Raw genomic sequence first — 16,723 nt, 5'->3', positions numbered from 1 at the left:
TGATGAATGTAAGTGTAGAGGACTATTCCGGTGTGTTGAGGAGATCGAAGTGTCGAGCAAGTATAGTCACATAAAGGCTTAAATAAATGGGACCCTTCATGTCACGATCAGTTTAATGGCGGAAGGCTAAGGCAATGAAGTATGCCAAATCCAAGATAGGCCGGTGGCCATGCTCTATAGATAATAAGCATTAGTAGTACTAACAAATCTGGTGCTCTCTCTCTTACCGGTCAAATTTGAGCTAAAAGGGCATAAAGATACCGTAAGGCCAGAGAGAGAGAAGTTGCTTTCGAGTGACTCGCGTCATAAAATGTCCTACTCACCGTAAGCTCTGACCAACAACATGATGGCGAGTAATGGATGGGCCGATGTAGGCGGAGGAAGTTCATGGCAATCATAAACTCCTCAATGTAGAGTCCCATAGTATCGCCGAACTTGGGAACACTCATATGAAGCACCAAGCCACTGAGTCAAAAAGTGATGGTGCTTGGCTCGTCATGAGTTGTCATCGCATGCTGGAGAGTAAACGTAGAACAAAACTCCAAAGTAAGCTCTATGCATATGGGCTCGATGATGGAGAAAAATCGGTACCATGGGGCTGTAGTAATAAAGCCACGAACGTGAGTAGCTAGATGGACCTGCTCCAACACGGCCTAATCAATATATCGGCCTAGGTAGAGTGGGCACTATTGAAGGAGCTAAAATAAATCCTCCTAAGGACCCACCGAAAATCAGAGATAAGGGTAGCAGACCTCGGTGGAGGCACTCAAGGAGGAGGTCGCACTAGAGGTCTTCTGCTTTTTTGAAGCGGGGACGACGACCTTAGACTTATCGCGTATGTTTGTCATGGTGTGCCTAAAAAATAAAATAAGTCATCAATAAATAAAGCAACACCAATTATGCAAAAAAGGGAAAAAATGTAGGATCCAAGTAGTCCAAAAAGCAAATTACGCGTAAAATAGAATGGATAAGGACCCAAGCATGCAAAACCTATACAGTGAAGCTCTTATGTACTACAATGATGAAAACAATAAAGAATAATAATGAAAATAGAACTAAAAGACAAATCATGACATACTTGTAATAAAAAATTAACAAGAGTAATTGAGAAGAATAATAAAATAAAAGCAAACTATACAAATAAAAATAATGAAATGGAATAAAATAAACTAAACTAAGAAACACACAAAAAAAAGCTAAATAATAAAATAAACTAAAAAGAAACTAAAGAAAATAATAATTTTAAGAACAAATAGAAAATATAAAATAACGAACAAAAATTAATAATAAGAGAAATAAAGCAAAATAAAATAAAATAAAATATAGAAAATGGGGAAAATATAAAAGGAAACCGATAGTGATGATGGTGGGTCGGGGTGCGGCAGTCAACGGTTGGAAGAACAGACGACGAGGATGGTGGTGGGTTGGGTTCAGTTGTGTAAGGGGGAGATCAGAGAGAAATGTGGCTTGTGGGGTGTCTGCATTGGGGTTTGGAAGGAGGAAAGGGGAAGGAGGGATGATGGAGTGAGAAGAGGCGGGACTGTGAGGGGTCGAGCTTAGGTGGGGGTTTGCATGAGAAAAGGCAAGAAAATAGGGGGTAAGGGTGGTTGGTCATGGTATGCGACGGGGGTGAAGGGATGGTGAAGGTGGTCGGTCATGGAAGAGAGGGGAAAGAAAGGGAAAGGGGTCAGATTTAGCGATTTTTAGGGTTGTGGTCAAAAAAAAGTGAGGGGGCGTGAGCGTTGGAAGGGTCGGCTGACGACAACAAAGGGGATAATGAAAAAGAGGAGGAACGATGGCCAAAAAAACGGGTGGATTTAGGTCAAGGGAAGTCGGCACCTAGGGTTGAAGAGGGGAGGAAGAAGACAAACTTAGAAAAAATAAATTAGGGTTAGGGATTTTTAAAGGTGACATAGTCATGTAAAGGTCTGTGTTAGGTTACATGACCGTGTGGCTCTCCCCAGCCCGTGTGCGATTTAAACAAATCAACCCAATCTTCACACGGCCTCGGACACGCCCATGTGTCCAGGCCTTGTTTCACATACAGCCGTGTCACATGGCCATGTGCAACCTCCTTTACTTCTCCCATGCCTGTGTGACAGCCCACATGCCTGTGTGCCTACTTGATTTAAAAATGAAAACAAATTAGCTCCAGGTTTCATACGGCCTAGGAAACGCCCGTGAGTCAAGGCTATGTGGTCCACATGACCATGTCACATGCCCGTGTGGATTATTTTAGGCCGTGTCTCTGTCGATTTTTTGTAAAAATTAAGTCCCAGGATCCACCCAGCCAAGGACATACTCATGTGTCCAGGTTGTGTGGGTTACACGGTCGTGTCACGAGGCTATCTAACTCACTGTCGATTTTCTTAAAATTTTAAAACTAAGTCTTAGGATCCACACAGCCAAGGACACACCCGTGTGTCCAAGCCGTGTGGGTTAAAAACATTTTTTTAAATTAATTAATTTTAAAAGCATCATGAAATAAAAATTAAGAAAATTAGCAGTGTTAACACTCAGGTTACCTCCCGAGAAGCACTTATTTAAAGTTTAAGCTCGAGTTACCTTGTATTCACAGTCATGGTGGTTCGCGGAGTCGAAACTCTTCTTTCTCACTGTCAATTCTATTATCAAAATAGGGTTTGTGTCGAGTAATATTTACCTTAAAAGTGTCGAATTTAGAATGAGTTACCTTGACTGTACCATTTGGAAAGACATTCAGCACCATAAAAAGAGTTGATCCGCTTGTATTAAGCTTTGAAATGGCAATACATGGATCTGTTTTTATCTAATAGTACCTTGTCCCCAACCTTAACTGGGTTTGTTCCATCCACATGCTCATCATGAGGTCATTTTTGTTCTGTATCGTGTATTCTTGATTTCTCCTTGACATGTTTCTGCCATTCGTCTAGTTTATCGATCTGTAGCATTCGTTCTTCACGAGTCATTCTATTTTTGTTGCATGGACTGAAACATGGCTCCATCGCATTTTTCAAGGGGTTCCCTGCAAAGAAGTTTGAGCCACAAGGTTACTCATATTGATAGAACTCATATAAACATCTCGATTTCTAGATGTCTTAACAGAATTTCGAGCCTGGAGTGTAATCGTGTCATCACCTACACAAAGTATTTCACCTGTACCAACATCAATAATGGTTCTAGCAATTGCTAAAAAGGGCCAACCTAGAATCAGAGGTACATCACTATCCTCATCCATGTCTAAAACAACGTAATCAACTGGGAATACGAACTTATCAATTTTCACAAGTACGTCTTTAATAATACCCCTAGGAAATCTAATGGTTCTATTTGCTAATTAAATACTAATCCTAGTTTGTTTGGGTTTCCCAAGATCTATTTGCGTAAACATTTTATAGGGCATGACATTAATACTATCCCCTAAATCAGCCAAAGCATTATTAACATTTAAACTACCAATTAAACAAGGAATAGTAAAACTCCCTAGGTCTTTCAATTTTTTGGGTACTTTATTTTGAAAAATAGCCGAGCACACTGTATTTAGCTCTATATGCAACAAATCATCTAACTTTTGTTTGTTTGCCAAAAGCTCCTTTAAAAATTTAACGGAATTGGGCATCTGTGAAAGAGCTTCAATAAACGATAATTTAATATGCAAATTTTTCAAAAGTTTAATAAATTTACCAAATTGTTCGTTAGTTTGGTCTTTCTTCGTCGCCTTAGGATATGGCACACGAGGTTTATATTCCTTACCAACTGATGTTTGCTCATTTTGGCTTACCTTAACCTTACCTTTACTTACCGCACTTTCTTACCTCGATTCTGATTCAGATTCAACTAACCCTTCTTTTTCTCACATAGTAATTGCATGAAGTTTCTCTATTGGGTTAGTTTCGGTATTACTAGGCAAGCTACCTTGTGGCCTTTCTGAGATTACCTTAACAAGCTGGCTTATTTAGTTCTCGAGCCCTTGGATCGACGCTTGTTGATTTTTAAGTGTTGTCTCGATGTTTTGGAAGTGGGTTTCTAAAACCGAGATAAATTTCATCAACACCTCCTCAAGGTTCGACTTCTTCTCTTGTTGGTAAGGTTGTTGAAAGCCTAGATGAGACTGTGGTCTCTGGTTTCCTTGACCACCCCAAGAGAAATTGGGATGGTTTTTCCAACCTGCATTATATGTATTACTATAAAGATTATTTTGAGGCCTAGAATTATTGCCCATATAGTTGATTTGTTTGTTCTCTGTGCTAGGACCGTAAGGAAAATATTCTAGATTGTTCATTCCTCTTCAATTTGGATCGCATTGCATCAACGGATGTACCTGCATAGAAACACATAAACCATCAATTTTCTTATTTAATTGTTCTATAACAACCTGATTTTGGGTCTAGTCAGAACAGTGGTTTCAGGACCACAAATCTGACGCAGTACAATTTATTTTTATTATATTTTTATGGTTTACATTTTTATCGAACTATTCTGTGAGAATCTTGTTCGAAAATTTCGGCGTTTGGCACTCAATTTAGTTTTAAGGACTAAATTATAAAAAGTGAAAAACTTGAATTCTAGATGTTAAAGGCGTTCAATTGCTATGAGATTTTAAATTAGAGGTCTTTATATGATAATTAAACCATTAGTTAAGTTTATGGACAAAAATGGACATGATTAGGTGAAATTTTAAAGTAAGACATTAAAGGCATTTTGGTCATTTGGTTATCAAATGAATTAAAAAGGGAAAATAAAGCCAAAATAAAGCCAAAATTTTGTCTATCTTCTTCACCATAGCTGAAATTTTCAAGCTCTCCATAGCTAGGGTTCGTTCAACTTTCAAGCTTGATTGTAAGTATATCCTAGCCTCGTTTTTAATGCTCTTTATGTTTTTGAAGTCGTATTCACCCAATCTTTCTATTTCTACCATTATTTTGAAGTAGGGTTCATGTTTAAAATTTTACCCATGCATGACATGCATGTGTTGTGATGTTTTATGGTAGAAAATGAAAGTTTGATGTATAATAAAAAACTTTTACTAGGTGATTTTTTATGGAAATGTGTAAAATGACCTATTTGTAAAAAGTTGTAAAATGGGTAGTAAAAATCTGATTTAATGGAAAATGTGGGCTGATATGAGCTTGTATATGGTTCGGCTAGGCTTGGGTTACCAAGAAATTGAACACATTTCATTTTACGAGCCTAGGGACAAAAATGTAAAATGTTAAAAAATTAGGGACAAAATGGTAATTTTGTCTAGAATGCAAATTAATGCAAATGTATGTGTAAAATGGTGAATTGATAGTCAAATTTGCTTATATAAACCTAGAACAACCGATTACGGAACTAGATCGAGGAAAACAAAAGGTCTCAGAATAGTTGAGTTCAAATACAAACCATTCTCAAGGTAAGTCTATGTAACTTAATTTGGTATGTTATTATGTTGTAATTGAATTGTGTGATTGATATAATATATACGTAATGATACACACTATGAAATAATCATAAGATGGAAAACATGAATAAAATGTCATTGTCCCGGTTGAGCATTGTATTTCGATGGATTATAATAATTTCCTTAAACTGAACAAAAAAAATATAAAAAGGATTTAGCCCAGTCGGGTAATCCTGAGCTACACTCTTTTAATCAAATGTTATGAGATGGATTTAGCCCGGACGGGTAATCCATAGTAGGCTCACTAGAGCTAACGTTATCGAAGGGATTTGGCCTAGACTGATAATCCTGAATAAGCTCTTAAGAGCGAATGCTAAAGATGAGATTTAGCTTGGACTGGTAATCCTGTTACATAAATATGGCTTGAGAGTGTTCTCTATGAATATGTGCTCAAGGAGCACTCTGGATGTAAATAGACGGATGATTGACATATATACCTCGAGTATACTACCCGAGTCTCTATCGAGATTTAAAATAGTTCAATGAAAAGAAATCTTGAAAAATGAAAATTGTGAAATGATATGAAAGTTTATATTATGGTGAGCTCATCTATGTCAGTTTGAATACTTCATGACGTGTATGACGTGTATTTAGGTAACTTGTCAAAATTATTTATGGAATGAATGCGTATTCATGCTTATTTGAGTAATTATGACTGGTAAATTTTCTTTCTATTATGTGAACTTACTAAGCATGAAAATGCTTAACCCGTTTTACTTTTCCTTGTTTTATAGTGCTCGTAAAGCTCGCAAAGGTTGGAGATTCGGTCGGATCAAGATCACACTATCCAAAAATCTCCTTTTTGGTATAGCTAAATGACTCATTTTGGTATAATGGCATGTACAAGCTATTTGGTATTGATGAAGGCTTGTAAGTAATATATTGTGACTTAGCCATTGGAATGGCTAAGGATGTTCAAGTAGTGCATGTATGATGGAATGGCTAAGGATGTTCAAGTAGTGCATATATGATGTTAACGTATGTCCAAATTCTTAAGTGTCAAGTATGGTTGATGATACATTTTGTAAATGACCATTGAAATTAGCTAACATTGGTTTAAGTTTATATGCATATGATGATGTGTGGATCCCCTGGTTGTGGTTGAATTGGTTGTATGTTTATACTTAGAATGGTATTACATGTTGTTGTGTAGGTTGTACATGGAAGGGTGACAAAAAGGCTTGGTAAATAGCCTTATTTTTGTCCACATGGATAGACACACGGGCGTGTGTCTAGGCCGTATATGACACATGGCTTGCCTCATTGGCGTGTGTCCCCTAACCTTAATTGTTGCAAAACAAAATGCTCAATATCGAGCACACGGGCAGAGACACGGGCATGTGTCTTAGCCATGTGGACGGCACGACCTTGAACATGGGCGTGTGTCCTGGCCATGTGAAGTCTACACCTATTTTATCAAAAATTATGAAAATTTATTCGACCACACGGCCTAATCACACGGATGTGTGCCTTGGTCGTGTTACTTCAATTTTTTGATGATGTCATAAACAGAGAATTGCACGGGTTAGGGACACAGGTGTGTGTGACCACATGGCCTGCCTACATGGGGGTGTGACCCCTGTTTTGGTGAAAAGTTTTGTAAGCGTTGTAAAATTTTCTAAAGTTCTCGATTTAGTTCCGAACCACTTTGAATGTATGTTTTGAGCCTCATAGTCTCGTTTTAGGGACGAAATGAATGTTTATGAAAAGTTTTAAATTTGAGTGGAAATTCATGTCTCGGTTTTGAATGTTTGTTTGAGTTTACGTCCGGTAATGCCTCGTACCCTGTTTCGACGTCAAATACGGGTAAGGGGTGTTACGTGTTCTACCTGATTTGATAACATGGTGATTGTATTTAGATTGAAAACATTGGCTGCTCTATTAGGCTTCGAACTCATGACTTGCCACTGATAATTATTTAGTGGCATCTCCTCTATAAATTCATAAGCCACTTGAGGTGTTTTATTGTTCAAGGTACCATCGGCTGATGCATCGATTAATTGCCTAGTTGAGGGATGCAAACTGTTGTAGAAGGTTTGAACCTGTAGCCATAGAGGTAACCCATGGTAAGGGAACCTTCTCAATATATCCTTATACCTCTCCCACGCATCATATAGAGTCTCTAAGTCTATCTGCACGAAGGAAGAGATATCATTCCTCAGCTTAGTTGTTTTAGCCGGTGGGAAGTACTTCAATAGGAATTACTCGGTCATTTGATCCCATGTAGTGATAAAACCTCATGGTAAAGAATTCAACCACTGTTTTTCTTTATTCCTCGACGAGGAGGGTAACAACCGTAGGTGAATGGCGTCATTAGAAATGCCATTTATCTTGAAAGTATCACAGACTTCCAGAAAATTAGCCAAATGAGTATTTAGATCTTCGTCTTGCAAACCATTGAACTGAACAAATAGTTGAATTATCTGAATAGTGTTCAGCTTCAGTTCGAAGTTATTCGTAGCAATAGTGGGTCTTACAATACTCGATTCAGCCCCAATTAGAGTGAGCTTGGCATAATCGTACATAGTACGAGGAGTAGGATTTAGATTTGCAGGATTTGCAGCAACCATAGGAAGGAGCTGATTATTCTGATTATCAGTCATCTCTTCAGTAATAATAATAAGGTTCTCTTGCTCTTCCACTATATTCTGTCGACTCTGCCTTGCTTCTCTAAGGTTTCTGCGAGCTGTACTTTCAATTTCACTATCAAATACTAACGGTCTCAACGAGTTTCTTCTAGTCATAAACTAAAGGAACCTACAAGAAGCAAATAAAAGAAAATTTAAAAAATAAAAATTAAACTATAAACAAAAATAAAATGCAATAAAAATAAATGGCTAAATTAATATAAATCAAGTGTTCCTAATATTTTAGTCCCCAGCAATGACGTCAAAAACTTGATGGTCACTAAACTAACTATAATTATGACAAAAGCAAGCGCGCATATCGAACAATAGTATAGCTATGGTGAGTAGGGAATATCGTATCCACGAAGACTAAAAGTACTAGTAATTACTATTTTTCAATTATTTAGCCGATAAATTACGATGATTGTTTTGATCTAAATTTACTAACCTAAATTAACTAAGAACGCGATAGAGAATGAATTAGGAACATATTTGAAGATAACCAAAGAGAAAGACAATACCTAGGAAAGAATCCACTTAAACTTTACATTCTTATTCCGAATCTGAATTAAAGAATTTATTCACTTGTGTCTTGATCCGTAAAAATCCATAAATTATGTTAATATCTTTTTCGAGAGTAAGAACAACTGACTCTAGGTTGATTAATCGAAATCTCTTTCTAATTAAAACCCCTATTGTTGCATTAACTCAATCTATGGATTCTCCTATTAGATTTGACTCTAATCTGGTAGATTTATGTTGTCCTATTTCTAGGATTGCATGCAACTTCACTCGATTATGCTAGATCTAATCTTAAACAGGAACTTTTGCTCTACTGAAATAAGAACATTAAACATGAATTAATCCCTAGAATATTAAAGCATGAAATAAGCATACATAATTGAGAACAAGAATCAAATATTTATCATGTAATTCAAAAATCAAATAATAAGATTCATCATAGGTTTTATCATCCCTAGGTATCTAGGGAATTTAGTTCATAATCTAAAAAGAAAATATCTCGAAGTTAGAAAAACTAAAAGACATAAAGAAATTCAAATAAGCTTCGAAAGAAGTTAAAAGGAGATCTTCAATCTTGAAGGAGATCCGCTTCTGAGTTGACTCCGATGGTGTTTTCCGAGTAATTTCTTTAATCTTCTTTGTGTGCTCCCTTAAGTCTTTTTCTAATTGTTATTTATAGACTTTAGAATGCTCAGAAAGCCTAAAAATTGGGTTTTTCTGTAACACCCCTAACCCGTATCCATCGCTAAACTAGGGTTACGAGACATTACCGATCATACAAATTACTTATACGAATATTTATTAATATAAATGTCTATACCGACTTCATTAATAAATCGGGAACATTTCATACGATAGTATAAACTTTACATACAATTATCCCTATCAAAGTTCGAAACATTTTGAACACCTAAAATAAATGAGACAAGAAAAATTGTACTTAAACCACTAAATTACCTAAATTATGTTGATCATTTTATGCATCCATATTAAATCATTGGTGCGGCTTTTATTCCTAAATTTTTATGAACTTTGCATGTATTATATAATTACACAAACTAAAGTCAAACATTTAGGAATATACAAAGAAAATATGTTCCATTCTTTAGCTATTCGCCTATCACAAGCTAAATTGCATAATTTCGTAGCTTTACAAAAAAAATCAGCGAATCAATATAATCATGCATGTTTGCAACCCAATCATAATACAAACATCTATAAATATATGTAACAAGACATATAAGGATCCATCCGTATGTCATGATCAAATACTCAGTTACATATATCCATTTATAATATCCAACTAACTTAAATTTTTAACTACCTAATACTAAGGTTGATTTAACCCATACGGAACCTCATAAATACACATAATATGCATGCAAACATATTAATTTATCTAAATGACATTCTCATATATATATATAATCCCATACAAAATATCAAAACCAAACAAATAAAACAAGGTACACATAAAATATATGTGTCTTACCCGCATTAGAGACTTTACTTAACATAAAGTATATAACTTTTAAACACATCAATTGTCCATAAAATATCTATACACTATTTATCATCAATCAAACTTAGTGAACATTCAATACCATTTGCATAAACCGAATAGGAACATGGCAATATCCATATTTCAGCACACGCAATACCTAACACAAGTTCATGCAAACATGTCACATAATTATAAGGCAGAGTGGACAAAGATCTAGCTTAACACAGATAATTTTTAAGGATAATTGCTTAACCATTTTCACATGGCTTTATATACAACCCCCAAATTAACATTTCCAAAACATACTTTAGCTTATACATGCCATAATTTTTAATTCAACTTATAAAAGTACCCAAAATAGTGGATAGTGTGATGAGCTTCGTAGACGATCCCCGAGCTTGTAACTTGATTTTCCAAAATCTATAAAACAGAAACAAATATTCACACAATAAGCTATTTCAACTTAGTAAGTTATAAGCGAATAAATAACTCAATGATATTAACAGAATTAGCAAAACTAATCAGAATATTTTATCATTGTACATTTAAATCCAATCATTTATAGGTACATTCATATGCAGTATTTTAAGCATATATAATTATTTCCTTTTATAATTCCATTTAACCGAATGTATAAATAGTCAAAACCAACATAGTATTATTTAACCACCAAAGCCAAATATTCCTATTACACTTAGTTCCCCTACACAAAATGCAAAACTCTTATATTTAATAAAATTTTACTACATAAGTTAACCATATAACCGCATATATACATTATCACTCATACATATATACACAAGAGCTATTCATAGTATATTTACTACTCATTCACAAGTCAACTATACACATTTATATAAGCTCAAAGATCCGGTTATATGATCATGTACATAATTTACTTTCATAACGGAATATTCATAGGCACATATAAATGCAATTAAAGAATCATTTCTGTAATAAATACACCATTCGTTCAAGGCCGAAAACACATATTTGAACCAAGGAAGTTTATCCTTTATATCATCCATAACACATTTTATCAATAAGTCACATACTTACCTTATCATTGATAACCCATAAACTAAATCATACCTGTCCGCTTTTGCTCTTCCAACACATCTGATTATGTTTTCCTTTGCCCGATGAACCACTCAGAATTGGGTAGGACACTCGGATAATTCATACATATATCGTACAATGCCAACGTCCCAGACGTGGTCTTACATATAGCCACATATCGATACCACTGTCCCAGACAGGGTCTTACTCGTAAACACATATCGAAATCACAAATTGATGCCATAGACTTACTCGCACTCATATATCGGAATCCTATGTCATGACATATGTATCCTAGCTATTCCTAAGGTTCATACGGGGCTTTCGGACGTCGTAACACGGTCGAATCGAACTCGGAAGTGTAATAGCCACATTCAATCACATTCAGCCATAATATATTTAGTTTCTAACATTTCAAAACAGCAAGTAAATATAACATTAAGTTACCAATAAACATGTCTATTTGCTTATAAACTTACCTCGGACGTCGTAAAACGGGACGGGGCTGCTAGTCGACAATTTTCGTTTTTCCCCAATCCAAATCTGATTTATTTGGTTCTTGATCTAAACATATTCAAATTAAGCTCCTTAAAACATATTTTCATTCAATTTAGTCCAAAAACACATAAATAGGTAAATTACATTTTACCCCTGACATTTATAATTTTTACAATTTAGTCCCTATTGCACAAAACAAAAAATACATCAAATTTCTCTACACCCAAGCTAGGCCGAATATTACCCATGTCCATAAAAGCCCTTATAATTCATTAATTTCCCATTTTAGTCCCCCAAATTATTATTTTTGCAATTAACTCCTAATTACTCAAAATCATCAAAAACTCCAATACAAAATATGTTAATCTAAAACATATCTTTCATTTTTCATCACCAAACAACAAATATCAAAAGTTATCAACAATGGCACAAATCAAAATATCCATCAAAATAAAAAATTCAAGCATGGGTTTTGCAGTACTCGAAGCAACGATCTCAAAAACGTAGAAATTATCAAAAACCGACAAAGAACGAACCTTGATTTTTGCTTGGAAGATGGCCGAACCTAGTCTTGTTTTCTTTCTTTTTCTTTTTGTTTATATTCGGTGTAAGAGAAAATGAAAAACATAGTTTATTTTATAATATTATATCATATATATACTTTAATAATTAACTTACTTTTATAACCTTAATAATTTAATATCAAAAACCACATATTATAAGTCTTTAATAGTCCCACTAATATCTTTATAGGTTATTTACAACATAAATCCCTCATCCTTAAAAGCCACTAACAATTTGGCCCTTTATAAATTAAACTACCAAATTTTCAATTTAAGCAATTTAAGTCCTTTTATATAATCGGACACCTAAACGACGAAGTTAATTCACAAAAATTTCACAAATATAAATTCACACAAAATAAACACAGAAAATAATTTTAAAATATTTTTTTGGCTCGGATTCGTGGTCCCAAACCACCATTCCGATTAGGGTCTAAATCGGGCTGTTACATTTTCTGTGTGTTTGGGAAATAGGGTGCGGAATTGACACGGGTTGGCACATTAGTGTGTGGCCAACCCGTGTGGCTCACACGGGCGTGTGGCCAGACCGTGTGGAAATGCTTAGGCCATGTGGATGCTAAAAACAACTCGTTTTGCTCAATTTTGGCTTGTTTGTTTATCCTTTCGCTCCCCTATGCTCACCTAAGTATAGAAACATTAATTTAAAGGATTAGAAGTGTCAAATTCACTGATTTAGTAAATATCCAAAAACGCATCAAGAATGGGGTTAAAAACATTTTACTTTTATGGCTTATCACGTATGTTTTACAATATTTTCATACTTGTATCTAATATGTGTGTACAATACAAATATTTTAAGAAAATTTAAAGTTCAAATAAGAAATATAATCATACGAATTTAAATATAAATATTAGATATAAATATAAGTATGTATAATATAATATTTAATATGTAAACTTGATTTTTTCTTAATTTAATACTTAAAGTTTTTGTTTGTCAAATTTTGTATATGAATTTGTAATTTTTCTTAATTTAATACTTAAACTTTATTTTTTCGAATCTGATACCTAAATGATGTGTCGTGAACTAACTAAAAGTTTGCCTAAGGTAAGTGCACCTATAAATTAATAGTATAGCTACGGTGAGTAAAGATGTTCTTACGAAAACTAAAAGTACTAGTAATTACTATCTTTCTATTATTTAACCAAATAATTCGAGTGGTTGATTTAAAAACTAAAATTAATTAAATTAATTAACTAACAAGCACGACAAAGTACAATTTAGAAAATAATCAATTAACAATCAAGAAGCGAAACAATACCCAGGAAAGAATTTACCTAGATTTCATCTGTCACTATCAATCTAAATTATGCAATTTCTTTACTTAGTATATTAATCCGTAGAAATCCCTAAATTATGCTAATATCTCTTTCGAGAATAAGAACAACTAACTCTAGATTGATTAATTGAAATTTCATTCTAATTAAAACCCCTATTATCACATTAACTTGTGCTATGGATTCCCCTATTAGATTTGACTCTAATTCAGTAGATTTATGTCATTCTATTTCTAGGATTGCATGCAACTCCACTCAATTACGCAAGATCTTATCTTAAACATGGTCTATTCAACCTCCGATTTAAGCACATCAAATATGGATCGATAGTTTAGAAATATTAAACCAAGAATTAAGGAGACATAATTGAGAACAAGAAACTAAGTATTTATTGTGTAAAATAAAAAACAAACAACATAATCCATCATAGGGTTCATCTTCCCTAGGTATTTAGAAAATTAATTCATGCTTGAAAATAAAAACATCCAAGATACAGTATAACCGAAACAAATAAAGAAACTTATGATAATCTCCTAAGAAAGTAACGGGGAATCTTCAATCTTGACGATAACCTACTTCATAATCGGCTTCAATGGTGGTTTTTAAGTTGTTTTCTTGAATATTCTATGACGCCTCTCTCCTATCTTCTTATTTTTGTCATATATATATATATATATGTGTGTGTGTGTGTCTTATAATGCCCGAAAAACTTAAAAATTATCATTTCCCATAGTTCAGAGTGTAAATTTGTGGAACCGACATGGTCTACCACATGACCATATGGAATGGGTCAGCCCGTGTGGCTCTTGTAGCTTTCTCCAATTTTTTGGTTTTTGTTCCTTTTGCTCCCAAGTGCTCTATTAAGCTTAAAAACATGAATTTAAAGGATTAGGAACATAAAATTCACCATTAACATCGAATAATCACCGAAAAACATATTAGGAATGAGGTTAAAATATGTTACTTTTAGCACTTATCAAATATCCCAACACTTAAGCATTTGCTTGTCCTCAAGCAAAATTATCAACTCACATTCAACTTTCCTCAATTTATTATTTTCATCGATCATGTCTTCGGATAATCCATAAATAATCATGCATTGGAGATTCATACTAAAATAACTGAAGAATAAAAGCAATCTAAGCAAAAAAAAAAATTAAAACATAAAAAACATAGGTGTCTCCCCTATCTAAATAATTAATTGAAATCCAAACTCAACAAGAATTAACACCCTCACTAGGATTTACTCGAAGCACTCAAACTATTTAAGGTTTAAGTAATGTGCACTCAACAGTCAAACGAGAAATATTATTACCATATCCTTGCTTGGAAATCAAATTTCCACCGCTATATAAATGAGATGACACACCAATCAAGAGGTCTTTACAAGGTTGTAATGGGGTTTAGGTTAAGGGTATGAAAAAATGTCAAAAAATTTGGTTACAATCAAAAATCGAGTAAAAAAGTTACCAAACTAGAAAAAAAATCAGTTGTTGAATCAAAAGAATTTACATCAACAAGAAATAAAGAATGAAAATGAGCTTTTATACCAAAAATGAGACTAATGATTCAAGCTCAATCAAATTTTTTTTTTTCATTTTTTTTAAGAGTAGAGTAAAATTATGCAATAAGAGTAGAGGAAATATAGTCAGACAATTAACCAAATCACATCTCGAAAAAATTGAAGTCAATAAGAAAAAAATGATTTGCAACGTTAATGTAGGTTACGAGCTAACATTATCAAGTTAGAAAGAAAAAAGTGTGTTAGGATCAACAAGGTTTACTCGAGGTTAGTTCAACAGGTAAGCTAGTTAAAGGTTAAGTGGGTTCAAACCTAAGTGCCTTTATCATCTCAGTATACCAACTCAATATTGTGGTCTCGACATATATAACTGAAGCAAGTTCTAGAATAATAAATCAAATTGACATACTCACAATCAAAAATAAAAAGAGCAAGAAATAAAAAATGTATGCTCTATAGGCTCAAAAACTCACAATTATGGTTTTGATATCAAACTTGTAAACCTAAAATTTCAAGATAATGCTTCAATTCAGGGAAATAGCCTAAAATAATAATTTTTACAAAACAACTTATCATGCTTGACTTTCTCGTATCTTAAAGTATAAATAAAATAATGTACAAAAATCCACAAATTATTCCCAAACAAAATCAATAAAAACTCCAAATAAAAAAAGTAACTTTAATGGCAGGTGTGAGAAAATGACTAAACAAAAACAATAATTCAGGGACTATATCACATAACATTAATATCCTCCCCACATTTAAGATATACATTACCTTCAATGTACAAACAAAGATAAATAAAATAAGCACGATATCATAAGGAAGGGAGAGAACTGAAACTGCCTTGAATTGGATGATTTAGTCGGAATAGAGAAATCTAGAATCGTATGAGATTCTAAATGAAACACATGTTCCGATCACACTAATAAGAAGATAAACCAAAATAAATAAGATAAAGAAATAACAAAATAGAAAAAAACAACCAAAAAAATAATAAAAATTGAGTACATAATAAACTCAAATAAAACATATAAATCTCAAAGATAAACTAAAAACAACTAACAATAAAAATAAAAGTACAACTGAAAATAAAAAGAAAAAAAATAAAGCATAAAACTAAATAGAATCAATGATTAACATCGTGTGAGATGTCAGGATCGTAAGGTGCAGTAGAAGGATCGTCTGAAGAATTATAGAAGTGCTGGTACATCTACTATAGGTATGCCTCCTGGTGATTCTGATGGCATTGAAGCTGGTTGAAGTGCTCCAAATGTAACTGCTTAAGGCGATCTATCCACACTGTCTGTTGCTATTCAAGGCAATCTATCCACTCTGTCTGTTGCTGCTCAATGCGATCTATTCGATCAGAGTATTGTTGTTGTATGTGATAGATGATGTCGAGTGTGGCCAAATATGTAGCAATGAAGTGACTTAGAGGAAGAGAGGATTGAACTGAGTCCGTATGTTGAGGAGGATCATCATCTGGGAGCTTCTCGTGCTTATCCTATGGGTCCGGATGAAACAATGTACATCAGTGTGGGCACAGTCCATGTTGACGTTGTATCATCCTCACGTGGCTCATAATAGATAATCCCTACGGGATCATCTATCTGACTAAGGTGAAGGATGAAATCTGTTTCAGAGTGTCGAGCAGCTCGAAATGCCTTGTCAACTGAGTCACGTAGAGACCCATATAGATAGTGC

General features: G+C 34.0%; 1 non-coding gene across 1 annotated transcript; it reads left to right on the top strand.

The window, feature by feature from the left end:
* The first annotated feature begins 7,480 nt into the window (after window positions 1-7,480).
* LOC128283230 (small nucleolar RNA R71) lies at window positions 7,481-7,587 on the top strand. The gene has a single exon (XR_008273572.1). It is a non-coding gene; the product is annotated as a small nucleolar RNA R71 (small nucleolar RNA).
* The last annotated feature ends 9,136 nt before the right edge of the window (window positions 7,588-16,723 follow it).

Source organism: Gossypium arboreum, chromosome 10, assembly GCF_025698485.1.
Source record: "Gossypium arboreum isolate Shixiya-1 chromosome 10, ASM2569848v2, whole genome shotgun sequence".
In the NCBI taxonomy this organism is placed as follows: Eukaryota; Viridiplantae; Streptophyta; class Magnoliopsida; order Malvales; family Malvaceae; genus Gossypium; species Gossypium arboreum.
Note: the sequence above shows the minus strand (reverse complement) of the source record. Positions and strands in the feature narration are given on the sequence as shown.